Here is a 17269-nt window from a genome sequence, read left to right on the forward strand (position 1 = left end):
TTGCAATGTGGCAGCAGCGGTGGCAAACTTCATGCAAAGGACGGTGGACCTACCGACTGATTTCGGACATACACTCGTGGATAGGTAGGCAACATGGAGACCTGGATTTCCACCTTACCCAAATACTCAGTGGGCATGGTTGCTTCAGAAGCTATCTATTCAAATATTGTCATGACTTTAGTCAATACTGTCCGACGTGTACAGAGTGTATAGAAGACTCTGAACACGTGTTCTTTTATTGCCCTCGGTTTTCTAGTATAAGGGAAAAGCTGAAAACCACCACTGGAGGTAGTATCACGGTGGAAAATTTGACAGCACTTATGTGCGAGTCCTCTGTAAAGTGGAATGCTGTCAGCAAAGCGGCAAATCAAATTATGACAAAATTGAGACATTTAGAACAGATTAGGCGTCAGACAGTCCGTGCAATAGAGGAGACTTAAACGTCTTCTTCTCTCCCATGAAGTAATACTTTGTCTAGTGGTCCCGTGGGAGAGACATGAGGTGGGAGTAGGTTAGGTTTAGCGGATTAAAGTCCCGCAGTCCGGCTTTCGATGCTTCCTCCTACTACAAAAAAGAAAAAAAGACATCCATACATTGGACTCATAATTCTCATTATTTGTGTCATTGCTCAAATCTTGTAAATGTATGAACAACATTGCAAATAAAACACACGCCAATGAAACGTGAACAGGAGCACATTGGCTGGTCATTCGGTCGGTCGAGAGATACATAGTGTCTGCGGGTACATTAACTTGTTTTACACCCCCGTATTTTTAAATAATAAAATAAAGCAAGAAAACGTTTTGTGCCCTAACAGTTCATAAGCAATTCACAAATAAAAAAAATTATGCAAGGTCTGTCGCAAAAGAAACAGAACTTTTTAAATATAACTGCTTCTGGTGGCGGCACCTATTGGTGGGTATATGAAATAAAAAGCTTGATCTCTTGTTGACATTTCGTCAAAATTTTAAGACAATTATATAACTACAATCGATGTTATCGATCAAATAGTGACAGCAGCTTTTGGTCATCGGTCGTAAAATGCAAGGAGCAAATATCAAATTTTGTTTTAATCTTGGGAAAACGTTTACTGAAACATTTCAAATGATGAAAAAAGTTTATGGTGATCAGTGCCTATCCCGTAGCAATGTGCATGAGTGGTTTAAGCGATTCCAAGACGGTCGTGAAGACCTCTGTGACGATCAGAAGACGGTCGTCTTCAGAAGTCAAAAATAAAGACAATGCTGATTTGTTTTTACGATTCTAAGGGTATTGTACACTAAGGTAGGTCGATTCCGGACTTTTTTTTATTCGGGATTTCTAATACTGCGGAAAAGTTGCCTTAGTACTTCCTGATTCCAATGCAACTTTTTGTTTTGAGAACGGATTGCATCTTCAACCCCAGCTCCGGCCTCGAAATTTCGGAAATTCGCCTAAAATCGTGAAATTGTCTACCTAGCGCCTGAAATACGCATCTCATGGCAAAATGTATAAAACAAAAGTTATTTGTCACGTCACGGTAGTGATCATGGCCGTAGGACGAACCGCTCCCGAGATACGAGCGAAAATGCGGCGCGCCACAGCGCAAGGTGAAAATCGGCTTGCGGCCACACTTCTTGACGTTGATTTCGCCGAGTGCTATCACTCACATTCATTCACCTACGCCAAAGGACACGTTCGGATAGTCTCCACACAAATATTTTTTCCTCGAGTTCCTTCACTCTTGTCGGTGATTTCGCCGAGTTCTATCACTTACATTCATTTCCCTGCGCCATACGACACTTTTTTTTTTAATTTGTTCGGACTGGTGTCCACATAAATATTTTTTCATCGAATTCCTTCACTCTCTTCGTTGATTTTGCCGCGTGCTATCACTTATATTCTCTCAACAGAACACAGAACTCAAAATGTCTGTATCTAAATTTAAATTTGGACAGAAATGTCCTGTGTTTGGCATATATCCGTACAATCTCTCTGAGTCCCAGTTACCTACTTACCAGGATGTTCTTTTGTGTTATCAGTTTGAAAGATTTCGTATAGGGCGACTCCGAGGCGGCAACTATGAACCTAGGAGTAAAGAGGTTACAGAAATAGTTGCAAAAAAGGTTGAAAATACTTTCAAAAAGTCATCTATTCCGATAGTTTCACACACCAGAGTTGTACAAACGCTCACCACATACCATATGAAATTTCTGAGTCTTAAACAAATGTTTTAAGGAACCCAATAGGTTTGAGCTCTAAAAGAGACGACTTTGTCTCTTCTGCCGGAAAATTATTTGACATCGCTGCTTGTAAATGCATTTATTTTTCTTCTTGCACTTGTCCAAAGGAAAGGAAAGTTCCTATCAATGAACAACCATTTCTCTTGGACCAGAGAACCAGAAGAATTGGTCGCATTGGAAGTGTTGATCTACCTGAAACAAAAAAGATTACAAAGAAAAATGAACGTAAAGAAAAGCTTTCAAAGCGTCATTCAACATCAACACTTACCACAAAAGTATCAGCTAGAACACGTGACCATTCAGATCAGCCAGACTCTCATACAGACGACAACAATGTAAGTGCGTCGCACATGGATTCTTCCAAAAACGATGCTGATGATGAATTTTCTCTTCCATCCTCTAAAATCAAACAAAACACACTAGTATTAGAACACACTGCTTTAGCTGCCCAAAGATTTGGAGTAAGTGATGGAGCAGCGGCCTTGATTGTTTCATCTGCTTTTCTGGATGCCAAAAAAGCAGGTTTGATAACAGAGGATCAGTCTAGCATTGTCACTGACAAATGCAAGATTAGTCGGGCAAACAAAAGTGTTGGAGTTAAGCTCCAAAACACCGAAAGTATTGACTCTGTATATGGGCTCTATTTTGACGGCCGCAAAGACAATACACTTTCACAAGTCAGCGAAGGAGAAAAGTACTACCGCGACACTGTCAAAGAGGAACATATTTCTCTTATAGCGGAACCTGGTTGTCATTACTTTGGCCACGTCACCTCTCCTTCCGGGTCAGCTGAGGATGAGACGCCAGCTATATGGCAACATTTACAAGACAATTCAGTTGATGTGGAATATCTAGAAGTTGTCGGTACTGATAGCACCAACACGAACACAGGTTGGAAAGGTGGAATCATTCCGAAACTAGAAGAAAGAATAGGTAGGCCATTACAGTGGGTTGTTTGTCTTCTACATTTTAACGAACTTCCATTTCGTGCTCTTTTCGAACACATAGATTGTGTCTCAAAGAGTCCAAATACATTCTCTGGCGACATAGGTAAAACGCTCCCTGATTGTGAGAAGTTGCCTGTTGTCAAATTTGAAAATTTTCCATCCTGCCAATTACCTTCTGAGGTTATTAATCCGACCCAACTTAGCACAGACCAAGCTTATCTCTATAAAATATCAGAAGCTGTTATTTCCGGTCAATGTTCCTCAGATTTAGCGTCGATGCATCCAAGTAACATGTGCAAATCTCGCTGGCTCACCTGTGCAAATAGAATTCTGAGATTATACATTTCTACTGACAAACCAACAAAGGAAATAAAGATTTTGGTCAAGTACATACTTACAGTTTACTCACCTTTGTGGTTTTCAATAAGATTCAACAGTTCAAACAAAGACGGCTCGCGCCATCTCTATGCTGCAATTCAAAGGTCGAGATACTTATCTGCTAAACTGCGCAAGGTTGTCGATTCATCCATTCAACAGAATGCTTTCTTTGCTCTTCCAGAAAACATTCTCCTTAGTATGATGACTGACGAACGGATAGAAGTCAGAAAGTTGGCCCTTGACCGTCTTCTGGCAGCCAGAGAAGCAGAGTCTGACACTGTAAATGGAAGGGTTAGATGTAATAAAGTGCCAAAGCTGAATTTCAAAGCTAATAATTATTACGATATGATTAACTTGAACACTATTACCTTGGCTGTTCCACCAGTTCTTTGTTCAGTTTCTAACAAAGAACTCATAAAAGGCCTGTCGGGAGACACTGCAGAGGTATGGAAATTTAGTGAATTCCCCTCTCACACCGCGGCAGTCGAGAGAACCGTCAAACTGGTGACAGAGGCATCTTCTAAAGTTATTGGCCCCCAATCTCGTGATCGTTTTCTACGCTCTACACTGAAATCTAGGCAACAAGTGCCAAACTTTAGTACAAAATCTGATTTTATCAATAAATTTGACACAGATTCAGACTAAAACAAGCCAGACATATGGTTTGTTCGTTGGGTTGGACTTGGGAGGAACCCGAAGAGCAGCCACCTCCACGCGCTACAGGTTAGCTGAGAGCTGCAACAATTTTCACCTTGCGCTGTGGCGCGCCGCCTTTTCGCTCGTACCTCGGCAACGGTTCGTCCTACGGCCATCATCACTACCATTTCGGTAGCAAATGACGTGACAAATAACTTTTGTTTTATAAATTTTGCCATGAGATGCGTATTTCAGACGCTAGGTAGACATTTTCACGATTTTTGGCGAATTTCCGAAGATGCAATCCGATCTCAAAACAAAAAGTTGCATTGGAATCAGGAAGTAGTAAGGCAACTTTTCCGCATCATTAGAAATCCCGAATCGATAAAAGTCCGGAATCGACCCACCCTATTGTACACCGAGAGTTCGTCCCACCTGGCCAAAAACGATTAATACTCTGTTTTATCTTGGTGTATGAAGCGTCTTTTGTCACGCAGTCGTCGTGCTCGACCACAATACCGTGAGGCAGGGTCATGGCGCCTTTTGCTCGATAATGCGCCGTGTCATCGGTCGACGCTTGTCACTGTTTTTTTGACACAAAACTCCATATTAACCATTAATAGCTCACCCTACTCACCTGATCTGGCACCCTGTGATTTTTACCTATTTGGTAAATTTCATTTGCCCATGAAAGGACACTGGTTTCAGGACATTTCAGCTTTCCAAAAGGCGATGACCGATATTCTCAAGAGCATTCCGAAAAATGACCTTAAACACTCATTCGAAATGCTAATTGACCGGGCTAAACGCTGTATCGACGCACAAGGAAACTAATTTGAATAAAAAAATATAATTTTTGAAAAATATTAATTTTTTGTGGTTTTTTTTAACAGTCCTGTTTCTTTTGCGACAGACCTTGTATTTCAAAACATAAGCACGTCTTCAATATTTATGAATTATTTAAATATTTTAAACTTCAAAAACAAAAAATAACATTACATATGTAGCTACCGGAAGAGTTTACATATGTATAAGAATTATAATGATTGTTTTTTCTGAACAAGAAAAAATTTAATCATAATTTGAGATGAGTGCATAATAGCTCACAAATATTCCTTAAGCTTTGCACAAGTACTTATTTAAGTGTCATCTGGCCACAAACTCTCCTTTTGGTAGTTTCACAGCTTCGTATTAATTTTAAATTTCTTAACAATTCAATATCTGGAACAAATCTGCGCAGATAATAAATGGCTACATAAAAAAGAAAAAAGGGGTGTAACCGAATATTTCATACTCTTTCAACTTGCAACGATCAAAGCCCTAGAAATGCCTTCAGTTATTCACAAAACTGTATATAAAAAATGTTTCGAAAGAATTTAACATTCATTATTCGACGACATCGTAAACGGATTACAATTAAATTTGGTATTAAATTAACTATACTCATAGACTCACTTGACTTTATTCCTAGATTTTGCTTCGCGTTAGCGAAAATTACTTTGTAGTCATCCTCAAATGATATACATATGTACATACTTGTATATATGTGAGATAAATACAACCAAAAATTTTAATTTAGTTGCTATGAAAAATGTCAACCGAAGGATTATATCAGAAATATAGTCTAATAAAAAATTAAAATTTGAATTAACTTTTTTATACTCCACTCTTTTAAACCAAAGCCCTCACAGAACTATTATCTTAAATGCACTAGAGCACTGATTGCTAAACTTACACATTACAATTAAAAAAAATTAATGCATTTTTTATTTTTAATCCTAGTCATCATGGATAAAAAAATTAATTGATTTACGAAATCAATAAAACATTTAGATTGCCTATTCCATCATACAAGTATTGTTATCATGTACAAGTATAATGATATTATTGACAACAATGAGCAAGCGGAGCCGCGGGTTTAGACTAGTTGTCAATATTTTCGAACACCCCATGACTTTGCGGGGGATTTGTGTGTATGTGAGGTACCTGTGAAACCTTGGGAATATTTTTTTAGTATAAAAAAAATAAAATCGAGTCGATACTACCCCAACTTCCATAAACTACACATAATGATTTTCGTTTTTATAACAAACCTTATGCCGAATATGTCGGTCAGTGTATGAGTGACAAAGAGTATAGGTAGATATAAAATTGCTTGGATTCCGATCTTCTGTTTGACATTTTACGTCTTAAGATATTTCCCTGGCTTGGATACTTGCAAGTTGAAAGAGCACAAAATGTTCAGCTGCACCCGAACTTAGCCTTTTCTTACTTGTTAACGGTAGCTTTACATGGATTGCGCAAGGAGTTGTCTTCTCCTTTCATACACTTTGTTTTATTAATTTTTCCTGCGTAAATTTGGTTATTATTGCTTAAAATGTTTAGGAGAGATCTACATTTATTGGAGGGCACGGCCACGCCCGTTTTTTCAAATTTTTTAACTCATACGTGCCTATTGTTACAGACATTCTTTGCACCAAATTATAGTTCCATATCTTAAATACGTGCTTAATTACGGTGGAGCATGGAGCCATGTGTAGAAGCTCACGCTAGTGAGGAAAAATCTCTGAGCTCTATTCACTTGCGAATGGCCAGAAACGATTCTTTTACATAAGGCTGAAGCAGCTTACGACTTTCGGTTTTAGACCAAGTATCATATGGGCTGCAAAACATACGTTAGAGAGCGAGCTAACGTAAGAGACCCCCTTTTGATGACGACCCTTGCAAATATATTACGGATTCCTTAAATAGGAAGGTTCGGCAATCCAGCTGGTTGTTGGCTGACATCTCCGCCATCCAAGAAATGCGATGGGTGGGACAAGGACTGAGGCGAGTAAGTCCTTGTGACATTTACTACAGTGGCCATATAAAGGATCGTAAATTCGGTATGGGGTTCGTAGTGGGAGAGGCTCCGTCGCCGAGTACTTCCCACAATCCGCATCAAAGCGAAAATCTTCAACACGGCGCACGTCAACAAACACAAGGAAGTTTCGTCGTCGAGAAGCTGCAATTACAACTGACAGCGGAATGGTCTTCTACTCGACTTGCGCTACTGCTTCTGAGAGTATTCGTCAGCTACTCGATATAAGGGAACTATGGGACGGCATTTCAAGCTCCTTACGTACAGCTGCAACCGAAACCATTAGTTTTCGGAAAATGTAAAAGAACAGCTGGTACGGAGTGCCGTGTCGCAGTGGAGAGAAAACAGACTGTCTACCTCGCAACGTTACAATGCGGTATGGGATAGATACCGAGAATTGAAGAAGAAGGCGAGCCGATATGGGTAGTCCTCGAAAATTCTACAAAACGATGCGGCGACTAACGGAAGGTTTCAAGACCGGAGCAAACTCTCGAACCCCCGGAGGCGATCTAGTGACTGATGGCTAGAGCGTACTAATATTATGGAGGGAACACTTCTCCAACCTGCAGAAAGGCAGTGAAAGCATAACGCCAGAAAAAAGCGAACCCGATTCCCCAATCGATGACGATGGAGCAGATGTTCCAATTCCCAACCTTGAAAAAGTTCGAATATCAATTACCCGTCTGAAGAACAACAAAGCGGAGGGGGCCGATGTATTGCGGACCGAGCTTTTCAAATACGGCGGCCAAGAACTGATAAGGTGCATTCATAATCATCTTTGTGCTCTGCCCAATCCACAAAAAGAAGACCCCATAGTTTGCATCAAAGACCTTGGGATAAGCACAATCACATACAAGGTTTTGTGTAAAAGATTGAAGCCTAGCGTCAACAAACTGATTGGATCTTATTGGACCTTATATTCACCATGCGCCAAATTTTGGAAAATACTCATGAAAGTAGGATCGGCACACACCACCTCTTCGTCGACGAAACTGAGGTTGAGCAATACCAAAAGCTCCGTCAGAGTTGGTATGGATCTCTCCAAGCCGTTGTATACCAAACAAGGTTTAAGACAAGGCGATTCCATATCGTGTGACTTTTTCGATCCAATGATGGAGAAAATAATTGGAGCTGCAAAGCTTAATCGAGAAGGACCAATTTTCTATGTCAGTGTACAGCTTTTGGCAAACGCCAATGATATTGATATTACAACATCCGCGCCGAAAAAAAGGAGATACCAGTTGACGAAGAACCTGGCCACAGTTGCGGTCTCCAATTTGCGCTAAGCGAAGAGGAAGAACGATTTTGACATAACGACATTAAAGACGAAGAACCTTAGTATGTCACATATATGTCTTGACTTAATGGGGTTTGTGGTCCTGACAGTGGTCCGATAACGCCTATCTATGAAAAAGTCCCTTTGCTTTGCCAAGGAACATGTGTACCGAAATATTACGATATCTCAATTTTAATCAAATTCCAGCTTGATCAGACAGAAGGAGGGACATACATGTCAGCAAATATGCGAATTACAACTCGCCTCGTCATCGTGATAATTTATATTTACCTTATCCTTTATCTATCTCGATTAATCTAAGGTAACATAAACAATGGTTAAGTGGACAAAACTATTCTTGTTCTTCTTAATTGGCGTAGACACCGTTTACGCGCTTATAGCCGAGTTAACAACAGCGCGCCAGTCGTTTCTCCTTTTCGCTACGTGGCGCCAATTGGATATTCCAAGCGTAGCCAGGTCCTTCTCCACCTGGTCCTTCCAACGGAGTGGAGGTCTTCCTCTTCCTCTGCTTCCCCCGGCAGGTACAGCGTCGAATACTTTCAGAGCTGGAGTGTTTTCGTCCATTCGGACAACATGACCTAGCCAGCGTAGCCGCTGTCTTTTAATTCGCTGAACTATGTCAATGTCGTCGTATATCTCGAACAGCTCATCGTTCCATCGAATGCGATATTCGCCGTGGCCAACGCGCAAAGGACCATAAATCTTTCGCAGAACTTTTCTCTCGAAAACTCGCAACGTCGACTCATCAGTTGTTGACATCGTCCAAGCCTCTGCACCATATAGCAGGACGAGAATTATGAGCGACTTATAGAGTTTGGCTTTTGTTCGTCGAGAGAGGACTTTACTTTTCAATTGCCTACTCAGTCCGAAGTAGCACCTGTTGGCAAGAGCAATCCTGCGTTGGATTTCCAGGCTGACATTGTTGGTGGTATTAATACTGGTTCCTAAATAGACGAAATTATCTACAACTTCAAAGTTATGAGTGTCAACAGTGACGTGAGTGCCAAGTCGCGAGTGCGAAGACTGTTTGTTTGATGACAGGAGATATTTCGTCTTGCCCTCGTTCACTGCCAGACCCATTTGTTTTTCTTCCTTGTCCAATCTTGAGAAAACAGAACTAACGGCGCGAGTGTTGAGGCCGATGATATCAATATCGTCGGCATACGCCAGCCGCTGTACACTCTTATAGAAGTTGGTACCTTCTCTATTTAGTTCTGCAGCTCGAACTGATTTCTCCAGAAGCAGGTTGAAAAAGTCGCACGATAGGGAGTCGCCTTGTCTGAAACCTCGTTTGGTATCGAACGGCTCGGAGAGGTCCTTCCCGATCCTGACGGAGCTTTTCGTGTTGCTCAACGTCAGTTTACACAGCCGTATTAGTTTTGCGGGGATACCAAATTCAGACATCGCGGCATAGAGGCAGTTCCTTTTCGTGCTGTCGAAAGCAGCTTTGAAATCGACGAAGAGGTGGTGTGTGTCGATTCTCCTTTCACGGGTCTTTTCCAAGATTTGGCGCATGGTGAATATCTGGTCGGTTGTTGATTTTCCAGGTCTGAAGCCACACTGATAAGGTCCAATCAGTTTGTTGACGGTGGGCCTTAATATTTCACACAATACGCTCGATAGAACCTTATATGCGGTGTTGAGGAGGCTAATCCCACGGTAGTTGGCGCAGATTGTGTTGTCTCCTTTTTTATGGATTGGGCATAGCACACTTAAATTCCAATCGTTTTACAAAGAAGCTGATGCATGCTCCTTATCAGTTCTTCGCCGCCGTGCTAGAATAGCTGGGCCGGCAATCCATCGGCCCCTGCCGCTTTGTTGTTCTTCAGGCGGGTAATTGCTATTCGAACTTCTTCATGGTCGGGCAATGGGACGTCTGCTCCATCGTCATCGATTGGGGAATCGGGTTCGCCTTCTCCTGGCGTTCCCCATTCTCTGCCATTCAGCAGGCTGGAAAAGTGTTTCCTCCAGAATTTAAGTATGCTCTGGGCATCGTTCACTAGATCAGCTTTGGGGGTTCTACAAGAGTATGCTCCGGTCTTGAAACCTTCTGTAAGCCGCCGCATTTTTTCGTAGAATTTTCGAGCATTTCCCCTGTCGGCCAGCTTATCAAGCTCTTCATACTTACGCATTTCGGCCTCTTTCTTTTTCTGTCTGCAAATTCGTCTCGCTTCCCTCTTCAACTCTCGGTATCTATCCCATCCTGCACGTGTTGTGGTCGATCGTAACGTTGCGAGGTAGGAACCAGTTGTTCTTTTGCACTTTCCGAAAACCAATGGTTTCGGATGCAGCTGTAAGTAAGGAGTTTGAAATGCCGTCCCACAGTTCCCTTATACCGAGTTGTTGATAAGTGCTCTCAGAGAGCAGGAGTGCAAGCCGAGTACAAAATCGTTCGGTAGTCTGTTGTGATTGCAGCTTTTCGACGTCGAACCTTCCTTGTGTTTGTTGACGTGCGTTTTTTGCTGCACAGAGGTGGGTGCGAATCTTGGCTGCAACAAGACAGTGGTCCGAGTCGATGTTAGGACCTCGGAGCGCACGCACATCTAAAACACAGGAGACGTGTCTTCCGTCTTTCACAACATGATCGATCTGGTTGGTAGTTTTTTGATCCGGAGACAGCCAGGTAGCTTGATGAATCTTTTTGTGCTGGAATCTAGTACTACAGATAACCATATTTCGGACCCCGGCGAAGTCGATCAGCCTCAACCCATTTGGGGATGTTTCCTCATGGAGGCAGAACTTACCGACCGTAGTGCCAAAGATACCTTCTTTACCCACCCTGGCGTTAAAGTCGCCAAGCACGATTTTGACATCGTGGCGGGGGCATCTCTCATAAGTGCGTTCCAAGCACTCATAAAAGGCATCTTTGGTCACATCATCCTTCTCATCCGTCGGGGCGTGGGCGCAGATCAGCGATATGTTGAAGAACCTCGCTTTGATGCGGATTGTGGCTAGACGTTCATTCACCGGAGTGAATGACAGTACTCGGCGACGGAGTCTCTATCCCACCACGAATCCCACACCAAACTTGCGCTCCTTTATATGGCCACTGTAGTAAACGCCACAAGGACCTACTCGTCTCTGTCCTTGTCCCGTCCATCGCATTTCTTGGACGGCGGTGATGTCAGCCTTTATTTTCACGAGGACATCAACCAGCTGGGCAGCGGAACCTTTCCAATTAAGGGACCGGACATTCCAGGTGCATGCCCTCAATTCGTAGTCCTTATTTCGTTTGCCATGGTCGCCATCAATCGTCTCTCATCCGAGGCTGTCGTTTAGTTTTCATTGGTACTGTTTTTTACTTGGCGGGTCCCAAACCCAGCGCACAACCCTATGCAGGGGATGTTTCGCCTTCTCACTTTAGCTCGCCTTCGAACGGATGTTCTTAGGCTACCCAGAGGATACTTGGTCAAAGACCGGAAGTAGTGAGCTGCTTGAGTCATGTGTAAAAGAATCGTTTCTGGCCACTCCCAAGTGAATGGCGATCAGAGAACTTTCCTCACTTGCGTGAACTTCTGCACATGACTCCATCCTCTGGACATTTAACACTCTGTAAAAACACGTTGCAAATTCACAAACATATGAACGAAATTGATTTTAATTTCATATCCTTATGTTAATATTTCAAGATCTTTTGACAGACTTTTTGCTCATGGATATTTTCGCGACATATAGCTTTGTTTTGTTTATCTTATGGTTGTATGTATTACCTTAAAATAATAGAATTAAGTTTATAGTTATACCTGTATATAGATAAGATATTACGAACAAAAAATTTTCCATTATTTTGTACACGAAAATATATCATATACGACAACTTATATATAAATATAAGTTGGGTTGTTTTCTTGTTCACTATAGCTGGATAAACCGTTGCATGAAATGAAAAATGGACTAAACCACTTTGAAGGGAATCCGATGATTATGGTTTGTAAAAAAACAAATTTCAAAACTGTTAATTTTTAACTGCTGTACGAGTGTAAATATCCAAAAATAGATGATGGTGGATATCCACAGTATCGGCGTCGCTCACCAGACGACAATGGCAGAACATTCAGCATTCAATTTAAAGGAGTGAATATCGAAGTTGACAACACATGAAACGTACAATATCCGCCATTATTTTCTAATTCACATTCAAAACTCATATCGGTGTTGAGTATTCAAATCAAATGTTTTCGCACGTAGGTCACCAAAGCAAGCAGTTATTGGCCTTAACCGAGATGAAATCAGAAAGTCTCAAATGCGTCGATACGTGAACTGCAATGAATTTTGCCATTCATGAACATTTTCCGACTGTTGTGCATCTCGCAATTCATTTGGAGAAGTCCAAAGAGTGTATTTCAACCCAGAGAATATAGTACAGCCAGCGGAAGCACCGCCAACACCAACATTGACGAGTTTTTTCTCAACTTGCCAGTGATCCGTTTGCTCTAGTGGTTTGATATTCATTCCACCCACCTTTTGTCAATTCACTTCAACGAAAGATGAACTCATCACGAATATTTATAAGAACATTAGCCAAATTATCGTAACTAAGATTGCTTGAGTTCACGCGCAATTTTAGTTCCAACGATTTGCCATTTCAATTCAAACGTATTTAGTTTCCAGTGCATTTGAGATGACAATCAGCAGGACTCAAGGATAGTCGCTAGAAGTGTGTGGCATAAATCTGGAAATGTTATGTTTTTCACACGGCCAGATATACGTGGCGTGTTCACGAGTTGGAGAACCATCTTCTCTGTACAGAAACCAAAAAATGTTGTTTATCAAGCTGCATTACATTGAAAAAAAATGTAGAAAAATCGCAAATAAATGATTTTCAACTCAATATAAATACAACTTTCACTTCATTTCAAAACACATAATTTCACGCAGGACAACGCCTGCGGGGTCAACTAGTAAATAAACTTGCACTATGGATATTCGCACTGTTGTTTGTTAACATGTTCACCTTAGTAACCAGCTAGAAGTTGTGCACTGGCCCATGCGTGCACTGTTATTGTTAGACGCGTTTTTTTTGAAGTTATACTTCTTATACGTATTTGGAAAAGGTTGTGATAGATTCAGGTTGCGCAACCTTGCTCAATATGAATCTACGCAACCTTGTCTGCGAAGATGTTCGAGTAGCAAGCGAAGCGGTGACAATCGGTGATCGTTTGTTCGTTTCTTTCGGCACAGCTCGGCTTTTCTACCAACAACACAATGTTGCCATGCTTATGCTGTTGTTGTTTTTGTAGAACAATGCTTCATTTTTTGGTTGGTGACATATTCAATTAAAAATAAATTCTGTTGGGATTCGAACCTACGTGCTCGTCGTAACTTTTCAAGCGCTTACCACCAACACCACCATTGACACTTGTATTGAGTTGTCCTAATTATGGTTTGGTTATGCATGAAAGAAATATACAATGGATCGCTGATTGTTACCTCTTTCCTTGCTTTTGCATTATTTTTGTATGCTTGTGCATTATTGAAGTTATGCTTCTTTTTCTTTCGTTTGTCTTTCATTTTCTGCGAATTCTCCACTATTTTTGCGTATATTTTGGTTGAAATACTCTGCGTTGGCCGTTGAAAAATTAAGGCTATACTTTACAGGATCATTTCTGTGAGTTAGTCTTCATTTACATTTTTTTGGAAATCGACCCGCAATGACGAAGTATATCGTTTTATCTGACAGCGTGAGGTTTTAAGAAGTTCATTTCTAATTTTGTCTTGTGGCATATTAGAAATGATGTTTCTTCGAAAATCGTTCGCTTACAACGGGTAAAACGACTTCTGAGTGGTGATTTTAATGAATAAATTCCTTTTGGTTGAAATGCTCTGCCTTGGCCGTTGAAAAATTAAGACTATACTTCTCAGGATCATTCATTCCTTTCATTTCTTCAAAGAAATTAATGACATTTAGAAATATGCATATTTGCATTATTTCGTTGTCATTTCCATATTCGTAGCAAAAGAATCTCTATGGCATAAGTAAAGTAATGGCCGCCGATTGTCACCCTTTGCCGCTGTAGCAGCTTCGCCTACAAAATGCGTAAATATGTATGTATGTATACGTATGATCGTGTATACATATCGACGCAGATTTTTGCGAGAAGAACCAGAAAGTTGTGCAATTTATGATTTTTAGCTTTTGCCATCGTCGCGAAAAGACGACTTGTTGGCAAAGGCATGCACGGGGAGATGTTACGGCCTCTGTTTTTATGCATGAAGCGAGATCGCTTGTGGAATTTGCCCCTGCGTTCATGAATGCAACCGTTTTTGTTGTAAAATGTACTTCACTTGTTCTTCGCCAATTTGGCTGCCATATTGACTTGTGAAGATCAATTTTTTGTTGGTGACATATTCATATGTGTACGCATATGTATGTTTGTATGCTTGTGCATTATTCGGCAATGTATGCAAATATACATATGTACATATAAGTATATATGAATGTATGAACATGCAAGTCAATGCGCGCACATGTAGTAAGTATATTGATAAGTGATGAAAATATGATTTCAATTTCTGAACGCTCACCGATAACTGCTAGGCCTTCAACGCGTGTTGATGGATTACAAAAGAGAGATGATTACAGAGACAGAACTACTTTTCTAGTCAAAGTTCCTTCATTTAGACTTTGCTTTATTCTTCTTTTTGTGTGTATAATAAATTTATAAAATGTGATTTTAAGTTTTCTAGTTTTCTTTAATACCAAATGGTATGCATTTCTTGGAATATCACTAAGAATTATAACTTCATCCGCGCGTAAGGACTCCACGCACCTTTTTTTTATTTAAAAGCGCCTTATTGGCCACTAATAACGGTACTTTTCTTTTGAATTCGCTATACTGGCGGCTGTTTTCTTACGTTTGCATCGCTTTTAATTAATATTCTTTATTAGCAAGCAATGTCATTCCCGGTTAAGGTCAAGTATATTTAATGGTATGAAAATTAAATGTTTTAAGCATAGCAAAAAAGGCTAAAATAATTAATGCAGTCAAAAATAGTGAATGTGTTACAGCTCCATTCAAAAAATTCAATATTGCTAAATCCACTATTTGGGGAATCGTAAAAAAAGAAAAACAAATTTTAGAATGTGTTAACAACTGTTGGCAGCCACTTTCTCCGATGAATGAACCAAATGGAAGCACGGTGGTGACTTAAAATAAAAAAAAAACACGTTTAAAAACATTAAATTTTTATTAGGTTACTTTTACAGAAGAAGAAATAAATAACTGGAATAAAGACCTGATTGTTGAGGAATCCATTGAAGAAAGCAATCCTGAAGATGAATTTGAGGCGTATGGTGAAAATGAAGCAGAACGCATAACTGCTGAAAGAGTTAGCCCAAGAAAAATTAAAAGCCGTTTGGATTCGGCCGAAAATAAGAAACGTCAAACAAAAATCACTGTATTTTGTTTAACAATTAGAAATCAACTTACATCTTACATACACATCTTCCTTGTATTATTTATGAAAATAAAAAAGTTTGAATGAACTAGTCATGAATCGCTAAACAGTAAACCACAGAGTTCTAATATTTTGAATAATGCAAGAAAAATAGTACTTAATAGCACTTTTGTAAGTATAAAAACTAATAAACGAATAGATAAATAGATAAATAAAAATACATAATATTCGAAGACTCGAACAACTAGTTAATTCATTAGTTAGAGTTTTCGCGAGTCCACTGTAATAAGGGGGAGGCAGATTGGATGTCTGTCTTTTGGATGCCCATTGTGAGACTACCGGTACTAAAATCCCATCCCTCCATTATGTTTTATCCGCTCCTGATGAAGTTCATCCGTACAAAAGTTTTATTTGAGCATACCTGTACGAGACATCGCCAAAAACCCTCTGCCAATAGTGTCGATTCTTTCCTTATACGAAGTCTTTAATTTGAATAGAAGATTTCTATAGTCTCTTCTTCTCCTGACAGCTTTTAAAATAAATTTTGTGTGGTGTTTCCAGTCTGCTGGTTTGTCAGCTAATTACACAGTGATCTGTTAGCACTCTTACTAGAGTTATGCGGACCATATTGCATTTACGCCAGGACTGCCTGCTTCTGGTCAGAATGTTGACTTCAGAAACTTAACATGTTTGTCGATTAAATATCTACAAGTAGTCAGAGGCATATAAATTCCTTCTTTTTCAGAGTCTAGTTGTAGGGTGAGGCCAGCTCTGACTGATGCTACTGCTTCACATTCACCATTGATATCATTATGTCGTGGAACCCTATGCAGGTTTATCGTGAAAGAGATATGAAATCCACCAAGAGATCATGACTTATTTCATTATATTTGATAAAACCTTTAGTGATTTCAGAACCGACTGGCTATCCACGCTTTGATGAGGACATAGTGTACATTATTCAATGCAGTAAAATAGTATAAGTATGTATACGTATGAATAAAAACGAATCCATTACTTCCGGTGTAAGACTATCCTCGTGGATTACTTTCAAATTTGAAAACGTTTAATACGAGTTTTCTTCAAGTTATTATTAAGCACAAGTAAACATAAAATATACCTATTATATTTACTTAAATTTTAAATTCAGGTTTGTAACAAATAAGTAATTTTCAAAGTTATTAATTTATAACAATTAATTTATTTTTTATCAATGATATTTATAGTTTTTTATTAAATACATTTTTAAATTCATGTTAATTCGTCCTTATGTGTACCGTACCATTTTCTCCTTTAAATTTTTCAATCAAATCAACCTGTTCTACGGTGCGTCGTTCAGCCAGAATCTGATAATAAAAATGTCTTACCGGTTCCCCATGGTGCGTCCTAAAACATAAACCGCTTTGCTCGGTAGAAACAATCAGTATAATAATAAAGATATTTGTTATTATTATTATTTTATGTTAGATGTGTTAAAATACCTGTTCAAATGATTCCCAAATGAATTTTGAACGCATGCTTTTGATTTAAA

The 17269-nt window shown here is 39.8% G+C and overlaps 1 protein-coding gene and 1 non-coding gene across 2 annotated transcripts in view; one reads left to right on the top strand and one right to left on the bottom strand.

Moving 5' to 3' along the window:
• The window catches only part of LOC120779450 (glutamate receptor ionotropic, kainate 1-like), a 112799-nt gene that overhangs the window by 76140 nt on the left and 19390 nt on the right, over positions 1-17269 (bottom strand). The window lies entirely within an intron of this gene.
• LOC120779938 lies at positions 13922-14127 on the top strand. Its single transcript, XR_005705764.1, has one exon. It is a non-coding gene; the product is annotated as a small nucleolar RNA U3 (small nucleolar RNA).

The sequence above is a fragment of the Bactrocera tryoni genome, unplaced genomic scaffold (genome assembly GCF_016617805.1).
Source record: "Bactrocera tryoni isolate S06 unplaced genomic scaffold, CSIRO_BtryS06_freeze2 scaffold_11, whole genome shotgun sequence".
Taxonomy (NCBI): Eukaryota; Metazoa; Arthropoda; class Insecta; order Diptera; family Tephritidae; genus Bactrocera; species Bactrocera tryoni.